This window comes from Schistocerca nitens, chromosome 1, assembly GCF_023898315.1.
Source record: "Schistocerca nitens isolate TAMUIC-IGC-003100 chromosome 1, iqSchNite1.1, whole genome shotgun sequence".
Taxonomy (NCBI): domain Eukaryota; kingdom Metazoa; phylum Arthropoda; class Insecta; order Orthoptera; family Acrididae; genus Schistocerca; species Schistocerca nitens.
In genome coordinates, this window is record NC_064614.1 from 565,557,702 (window position 1) to 565,566,562 (window position 8,861).

Genomic DNA, 8,861 nt, shown 5'->3' on the forward strand with positions numbered 1-8,861 from the left:
GGACCGTGGGAAACGTTTCTTTCACGCTTCGTGATCTCCTGGCTACAGCACCATTGTGCTGGAAATGTTATGTTCAAATAATCAGAAGCGTTTGTTTGCAACAAATTAAATAAAACTAAAAATAAAGCTAATAAAACATCAATAAAACATTTCAAATGTTTAATTTCTGTAGAGTGAAATATCGAACTTCTTACGAAATTTGAAAATGCTTGCCTTTCAGAAACAAAATACACGATGGTAAAACTATCCGTAACTTGTTCGAGGTGTCTGCACAATGTACACGATGTTATCTTTTAATTTAATAATTTACACGCACAAAAATGTGCTCATACAAAGATGTTGCTATAACAAGGGATGTTTTCCTTTGTTGAAATTTTCCAGAATGTGTTCTGCAACAAATAAGTTTCTTCAAAGGAATGACGCAAGCGGCATTGTTTGACGTCAGACTCAAACAGTTATAGCAAAAAAAATAAATAACACGTAATATTCGTACTATCAGGATTAAGTACGTTCAAAAATATTTCTATATATATATATATTATTGTAACCCTGACATAATGTATCCCATGTGGTCTAGTGGCTAGGATAGCTGGCTTTCACCCAGCAGGCCCGGGTTCGATTCCCGGCATGGGAAAAAATTTTAATGTCTTCCAATAATCTAGAAACTGCGATGCCTTACAAGTGGATGAATTATTTACTGAATAACACATCCGTGCTTTCGCACACAAGGTGTTCGATGACAATTTGTTTGTCGAGTGCTACGACGTGAACCAACGAAGATGAAATAGGCACTATACAGGGCACGGGGATAAAAGAAACCCTATTCCCCATGCATCTGCAAGTTCCTTATCCTCATCTGCAGATGTTAAGGTTATGTAAACCACTGTAATATGTGTGATCGTCGGAGTTGGAGCTGCGTCGGTGGGCTTGCGCCTGGCCTGAATTTCTGTCTCATGCAGTCTCATCTCTACACGTCATTGACTGCGAATGTATATCCAGATCATGACAATGTTTAATAAAATAGTTTGACGATATGTTGAGTAGGTGATAACTTTCTGTCTTAATGACTCAGAGATTTTTCGAAATTTTCTGTAGAACATTTAAGCCTCATCAGGATGTCAAATGAAGTCGCATTCAAAGTTGTAGTCTCATGTTTCACGTGTCAAATGTCAGTTATGTAGACCATTTACCAAATGTACGTTAATTCACCATACAATTAAATCCTGTTCTAGTGCTACACTTCTCAAGATAAGCCGTGTATCCTGTCAGTGAATATATTCAATAGTAAAACTGATAGATTCCCAAAAGCTATACTTACTATTATTTCAATGTGATACACCTCAGAAGTCAGTCCATGAAGAGCAGCCTCCAGTAGATGAAATTTAATAGAATTGTTTTCGTATCGCTTTGTGACAGTTTTCTGGAGTTGCGTTAAGTGACCTCAGTTAATGAAAACGAACGAATCAGGCATAAGGCAGCTGCTGGTGTGGTGGGACCAGGATGCAGGTGTAACTGAGCGAAATAGCAGGAAGAAGATTACGTCGCAACATTCTCCCTTGCTGATGTCAATAACGCGCCTAACCTCTCCAGGACGTGACCGTAAAAGTAACTACTAAATTTTGTACTGAGTTTGCTCGGTTTTTGCGACACATACGTGTTACAAAGTATTCGTTACTCGTTATATGAACGTAGACTGAAACCGCACTCTGCATATTTCGTGATTCTTCGCTGGAAAAAAAAAAAAATAAATAATTTGCTACATGATCATTTCGCTACACAACGAAAAAATGAACATCATTGTTAATGAGAATACACGTGGACAGTACGACGAATAGTAAAATAGTTCACATCACAATTTAATTTTACAAGCAAAGTGAACGCTTTGTAAGGAACGCAGGCATGTCCGGTCCCGTTACTATAAAAACATTTAAATGAAACTATGTCAAATCGGACACTGGCTAAGTTTTTGTGATATAACAACATCTTAGCTTCATAACGAATGCCTTACCTTATCATTGTGTCTCATGGTCTCGATGAATCTCACCAGTAGTCAAGTATACATAACTGATTCACCAATGTTGAATTGAAAATGTATGACTGTGTGTAACTTACTGTTCGCGACGTTGTAGACCACACATTACGTTGTACGAAAGGTACATGGAGGTTAAAAAAGATTCTTAATCTTTTTTAAAGACACTGATATCCAATATCGGCTCATGAAGTAGGAGGAGCGACGTACTGCGCGCTTTCGCTGGACAGCGGCAGCTGCAGAACAGTTGGCTTCTGCTCTGCTGGTTGCAACAGTCGTAGCTGAGCGTTCAACAAAGATAACCGTCATCGTTTACTTTAATCGTGCGTTCTTTACGGACAATAGCGTCAAAGAAGCCATCAGATTAATCTAATCAATCAAGATAGAGGATCACCGGTTCTTTTCAGCTCTTGTTAGTATCACTAAGGCGCAACAAGGACAATATTTTTAAATTTCTGTTTGATGTCTGTTACAAGTTCCGAGAAAAAGCAGTGTCAATTGAAGAATTGCATACAACAGCAGAATTACAAAATGAAAAATATTCGCCGGCCGGAGTGGCCGTGCGGTTCTAGGCGCTACCGTCTGGAACGGAGCGACCGCTACGGTCGCAGGTTCGAATCCTACCTCGGGCATGGATGTGTGTGATGTCCTTAGGTTAGTTAGGTTTAAGTTGTTCTAAGTAGTTCTAAGTTCTAGGCGACTGATGACCTCAGAAGTTAAGTCGCATAGTGCTCAGAGCCATTTCAACCATTTTTGAAAAATATTCACTATGTTGAAATGATGGAGATTACAGTAAGATAAGAAATAATATCGATCAAGTTGTTACACTATTTCAAGGATGATCGCTTTCAATAGAAAATTAGAAGTTCCAAAACTCCTATGATCTGTAAAACTGTTGTCAAAACTAAAGTAAATTCGTGAGTGGCGGAACGCAGTTGGTGCCCGGTAACCATATGTCGTCTCCGATCGGGATAGCGCAGCAGTTAGCACACTTGACTCGCATTCGGATGGCCGGCGGTTCAAACGCGCGTCCACACATCACGATTTAGATTTTCCGTCATTTCCCTAAATCGCTTAATGCAAATGCCGGGATGGTTCCTTCGAAAGCGCACAGCCGCTTTCCTTCTCCATCCTTCCCTAATCAGAGCTTATGCTCCGTCTCTGATGGTATCGTTGTCGATAGGTCGTTAAACCCTAATCTCCTCCTCCTCCTCCTCCATACATATTTTGTCGTGTCTTGCCACTGCAGAGGCCGGCAGCCACGTATGTAATTTTTTTTTTTTTAATTTGTACTTTTATTCGTTCCATATATAATACAGGATGTCCCTCATAAGAGTTGCCAGGCGCATTTTCTCTGGTGTTTAGATAGATATCTGCAATTCAGTTTTTGCACTGTGTTGATGGCATCGGCTCAGAAAAATACTGCTCATCACACGCTTTTTGTAAAGCACACAGTCAGTGGAAAGCGTCGGTTTGTTTCCCGTTACAAACAATATGATTTTTAAAACGGAATTTTTCGTGTCCATTAGATGGAGCGGTGCCAGATTAGTGTACAGCCACATTTGTTTTATCGACATGGATTGACAGGGACAGTAAAACACAAACAATAAACGGTACCCCAGCACTGCAGCACTGCCCCGCGCTGTCTGCTAACCGCCATACAGCAGCACTACTCAGTCGCTGTTAGAGCAGTGTCCTCCTTGATCCATTTAGATAAAACAAGTATCGCATTGGACTAATTTGGACTTGCTAGATCGAATGGGCACGAAAAACATTCATGTATGTAACAGGAAACAAATGATAATTGAAACATCACATGAAAATGTGAAGAATAGTATTAATTTGAGCCAGATCGATTTACACATTGCAAAAATGAAACTACAAAAGTGAAATTAAATGATTGTGTGGCATTGTTGGCCGGGAGGTCCCGTAGGGAGAGTTCGGCTGTCGGGTTGCAAGTCTTGTTTCAGGAGTCGCCACATTGGGCGACTTACGCATCAGTGATCAGAACACAACACCCAGTCCATGAGCTGAGAAAAATCTTCAACCCAGCCGGGAATCGAACCTGGACACACGACGTCGTAGGCAAGCATTTACCACTTCTTTATTTTGTAAATTTTTTATGACTACCGTCCATGAACCAAGGACCTTGCCGTTGGTGGGGAGGCTTGCGTGCCTCAGCGATACAGATGGCCGTACCGTAGGTGCAACCACAACGCATGGGTATTTGTTGAGAGGCCAGACAAACGTGTGGTTCCTGAAGAGGGGCAGCAGCCTTTTCAGTAGTTGCAGGGGCAACAGTCTGGATGATTGACTGATCTGGCAATGCAACACTAACCAAAACGGCCTTGCTGTGCTGGTACTGCGAACTGCTGAAAGCAAGGGGAAACTACAGCCGTAATTTTTCCCGAGGGCATGCAGCTTTACTGTATGATCAATTGATGATGGCGTCCTCTTGGGTAAAATAGTCCGAAGGTAAAACAGTCCCCCATTCGGATCTCCGGGAGGGGACTACTCAAGAGGATGTCGTTACCAGGAGAAAGAAAACTGGCGTTCTATGGATCGGAGCGTGGAATGTCAGGTCCCTTAATCGGGCAGGTAGGTTAGAAAATTTGAAAAGGGAAATGGATAGGTTAAAGTTGGATATAGTGGGAATTAGTGAAGTTCGGTGGCAGGAAGAACAAGACTTTTGGTCAGGTGATTACAGGGTTATAAATACAAAATCAAATAGGGGTTATGCAAGAGTAGGTTTAATAATGAATAAAAAAACAGGAGTGCGGGTAAACTACTACAAACAACATAGTGAACGCATTATTGTGGCCAAGATAGATACGAAGCCCATGCCTACTACAGTAGTAGAAGTTTATATGCCAACTAGCTCTGCAGTTGATGAAGAAATTGATGAAATGTGTGATGAGATAAAAGAAATTATTCAGGTAGTGAAGGGAGAAGAAAATTTAATAGTCATGGGTGACTGGAATTCGAGAGTAGGAAAAGGGAGAGAAGGAAACATAGTGGGTGAATATGGATTGGGGGAGAGAAATGAAAGAGGAAGCCGTCTGGTAGAATTTTGCACAGAGCATAACTTAATGATAGCTAACACTTGGTTCAAGAATCATAAAAGAAAGTTGTATGCATGGAAGAATCCTGGAGATACTAGAAGGTGTCAGATTATATAATGGTAAGACAGAGATTTAGGAACCAGGTTTTAAATTGTAAGACATTTCCAGGGGCAGATGTGGATTCTGACCACAATCTATTGGTTATGAACTGTAGATTAAAACTGAAGAAACTGCAAAAATGTAGGAATTTAAGGAGATGGGACCTGGATAAACTGACTAAACCAGAGGTTGTACAGTGTTTCAGGGAGAGCATAAGGGAACAATTGACAACAATGGGGGAAAGAAATACAGTAGAAGAAGAATGGGTAGCTCTGAGGGATGAAGTAGTGAAGGCAGCAGAGGATCAAGTAGGTAAAAAGACGAGGGCTAATAGAAATCCTTGGGTAACAGAAGAAATATTGAATTTAATTGATGAAAGGAGAAAATATAAAAATGCAGTAAATGAAGCAGGCAAAAAGGAATACAAACGTCTCAAAAATGAGATCGACAGGAAGTGCAAAATGGCTAAGCAGGGATGGCTAGAGGACAAATGTAAGGGTGTAGAGGCTTATCTCACTAGGGGTAAGATAGATACACCCTACACGAAAATTAAAGAGACCTTTGGAGAAAAGAGGGCCACTTGTATGAATATCAAGAGCTCAGATGGAAACACAGTTCTAAGCAAAGAAGGGAAAGCAGAAAGGCGGAAGGAGTATATAGAGGGTGTATACAAGGGCGATGTACTTGAGGGCAATGTAATAGAAAGGGAAGAGGATGTAGATGAAGATGAAATGGGAGATACGATACTATGTGAAGAGTTTGACAGAGCACTGAAAGACCTGAGTCGAAACAAGGCCCCGGGAGTAGACAACATTCCATTAGAACTACTGACGGCCTTGGGAGAGCCAGTCTTGACAAAACTCTACCATCTGGTGAGCAAGATGTATGAGACAGGCGAAATACCCTCAGACTTCAAGAAGAATATAATAATTCCAATCCCAAAGAAGGCAGATGTTGACATTGAGAAAATTACCGAACCATCAGTTTAATAAGTCACAGCTGCAAAATACTAACGCGAATTCTTTACAGACGAATGGAAAAACTGGTAGAAGCCGACGTCGGCGAAAATCAGTTCGGATTCCGCAGAAATGTTGGAACACGTGAGTCAATACTGACCCTACGACGTATCTTAGAAAATAGGTTAAGGAAAGGCAAACCTACATTTCTAGCATTTGTAGACTTGGAGAAAGCTTTTGACAATGTTGACCGGAATACTCTCTTTCAAATTCTAAAGGTGGCAGGGGTAAAATACAGGGACCGAAAGGCTATTTACAATTTGTACAGAAACCAGATGGCAGTTATAAGAGTCGAGGGACATGGAAGGGAAGCAGCGGTTGGGAAGAGAGAGAGACAGGGTTGTAGCCTGTCCCCGATGTTATTCAATCTGTATATTGAGCAAGCAGTAAAGGAAACAAAAGAAAAATTCGGAGTAGGTATTAAAATCTACGGAGAAGAAATAAAAACGTTGAGGTTCGCCGATCACATTGTAATTCTGTCAGAGACAGCAAAGGACTTGGAAGAGCAGTTGAACGGGACGGACAGTGTCTTGAACGAAGGATATAAGATGAACATCAACAAACTCAAAACAAGGATAATGGAATGTAGTCGAACTAATTCGGGAGATGCTATTTGGGGAGCAAAATAACTGATGATGCTCGAAGTAGAGAGGATATAAAATGTAGACTGGCAATGGCAAGGAAAGCGTTTCTGAAGAAGAGAAATTTGTTAACATCGAGTATTGATTTAAGTGTCAGGAAGTCATTTCTGAAAGTATTTGTATGGAGTGTAGCCACGTATGGAAGTGAAAAATGGACGATAAATAGTTTGGACAAGAAGAGAATAGAATCTTTCGAAATGTGGTGCTACAGAAGAATTCTGAAGGTTAGATGGGTAGATCACATAACTAATGAGTAGGTATTGAATAGAATTGGGGAGAAGAGGAATTTGTGGCACAACTTGACAAGAAGGAGGGACCGGTTGGCAGGACATGTTCTGAGGCATCAAGGGATCACAAATGTAGCATTGGAGGGCAGCGTGGAGGGTAAAAATCATGGAGGGAGACCAAGAGATGAATACACTAAGCAGATTAAGAAGGATGTAGGTTACAGTAAGTACTGGGAGATGAAGCTTGCACAGGATAGAGTAGCATGGAGAGCTGCATCAAACCAGTCTCAGGACTGAAGACAACAACAGCAACAACACCGTTTTCTAAAGAAAGGCCCGAGAGGATGGTAAGGAGCAAAAAGGGCAGGAACCACCTTCTGAGACTTAGCCTCCATGTCCCCTTCCCGCGCTTCCCCTTCCCGCACTCTCAGGGCTAAGCAAGGAAAGGGGTCTGATAGGGTCAAGAGAGCTTTATTTGAACAAGTGGATCTATTTATTTATAAGTACATATTTTGATTTATATTCTGATTTTTATTTATTTTTTCATTTGTTATTCTTTAGTATTTTTAACTAGATCCCACTACCTCCACCAGAAGCTTCAGAGTCGTCTTCGCGTAAATTAATGGAGGGGGAACTCCCTCTACACAGTTTCCTCTGAGGTTCAATCATACGCCATGTATGTTATTGAAGTGTCCCTTCTAGTACTTTGAACGCCCCAGTGGGCGGGAGGATTCTCGAAGAATGTGCCCAGATAATTCGATAGTCGTCTCCGGTACAATGTATGGCGGCGGACCGTCTCATCAGTCGTCGTCATACCGCAAGTCGAGGGCGCTTTCGGGCGAGGCTTGTCAGACGTCATACAGCACTATGCCCTTCAGTCAGTTGACGGCGTTCCTTCTGGCAGTGGGAAAGTAAACAGTTTCTGAGCGTACGAGTTCGAGCAGGCGGACAATGAAATTACAACTGTCTTACACACCAGAGGAAATGCGCCTGACAACTCAGAGTGTAGTATTTCACCCATCGAAAGAGTTGTCAGTTTACACAGCGGAAGTCTTTGATCTGTTGTTTACTTGGTGCGACTATGCGCACTATGAAAACAAGTGGTTACGAGCGCAGTCGAGCGACTGATCGCAGAACCCAACTGTGTTATGGAACAGCGTCCATTACAAGCGACTGTTCGATACGGTTGTAGGCTACAATGCGCGACTTGCGCGATTAGGCCTGCCATCATTTACACTTCGGAACCCAGAAACAGGCTTCGAAAATCCGCATATTTGGGTCAAATCGGCTTATTTTCCAGAGACGTACTGTTTGTCGACGATAAGTTGACCGATACAAATAAAACCATGACGAGTTAAAAGAATCTTAACGAATATAAATGAAACTTCAGTATCGAGATACTATGTTTGCAGCCCGTACATGCTGAAACAAACACTTGCAGAATCGGCTTGCTTATGTAAAACTGTCTCACTGTCGTGGCTACGACGCGGTGTATGCGACTGTCGATTGTAGGCGGCTTCTCATTGTTCCCAATACAGAAGTATGGAAAATATGTATACCGGAAAGCATGTAAGCGTGCTTGCCCACTAGTTTCTTAAAATAAAACGAACGAAACTACCCACGCGCCAGTGTTCGTTTAATGAGTTTTAAATAAGATTTATTAAAATCTATTTAATTCCAGTTAATAGAATTTCTCCAGACGCACAAAAACAAGGTTCCGATTTCCCACGGGCAGTTGTGTAAATATTCCCTATGTTGCCCATGCTAGCCCTACTAGCGACCAATCT

The 8,861-nt window shown here is 41.6% G+C and overlaps 1 non-coding gene across 1 annotated transcript; it reads left to right on the forward strand.

Moving 5' to 3' along the window:
- The first annotated feature begins 562 nt into the window (after positions 1–562).
- Trnae-uuc (transfer RNA glutamic acid (anticodon UUC)) lies at positions 563–634 on the forward strand. Its single transcript has one exon. It is a non-coding gene; the product is annotated as a tRNA-Glu (tRNA).
- The last annotated feature ends 8,227 nt before the right edge of the window (positions 635–8,861 follow it).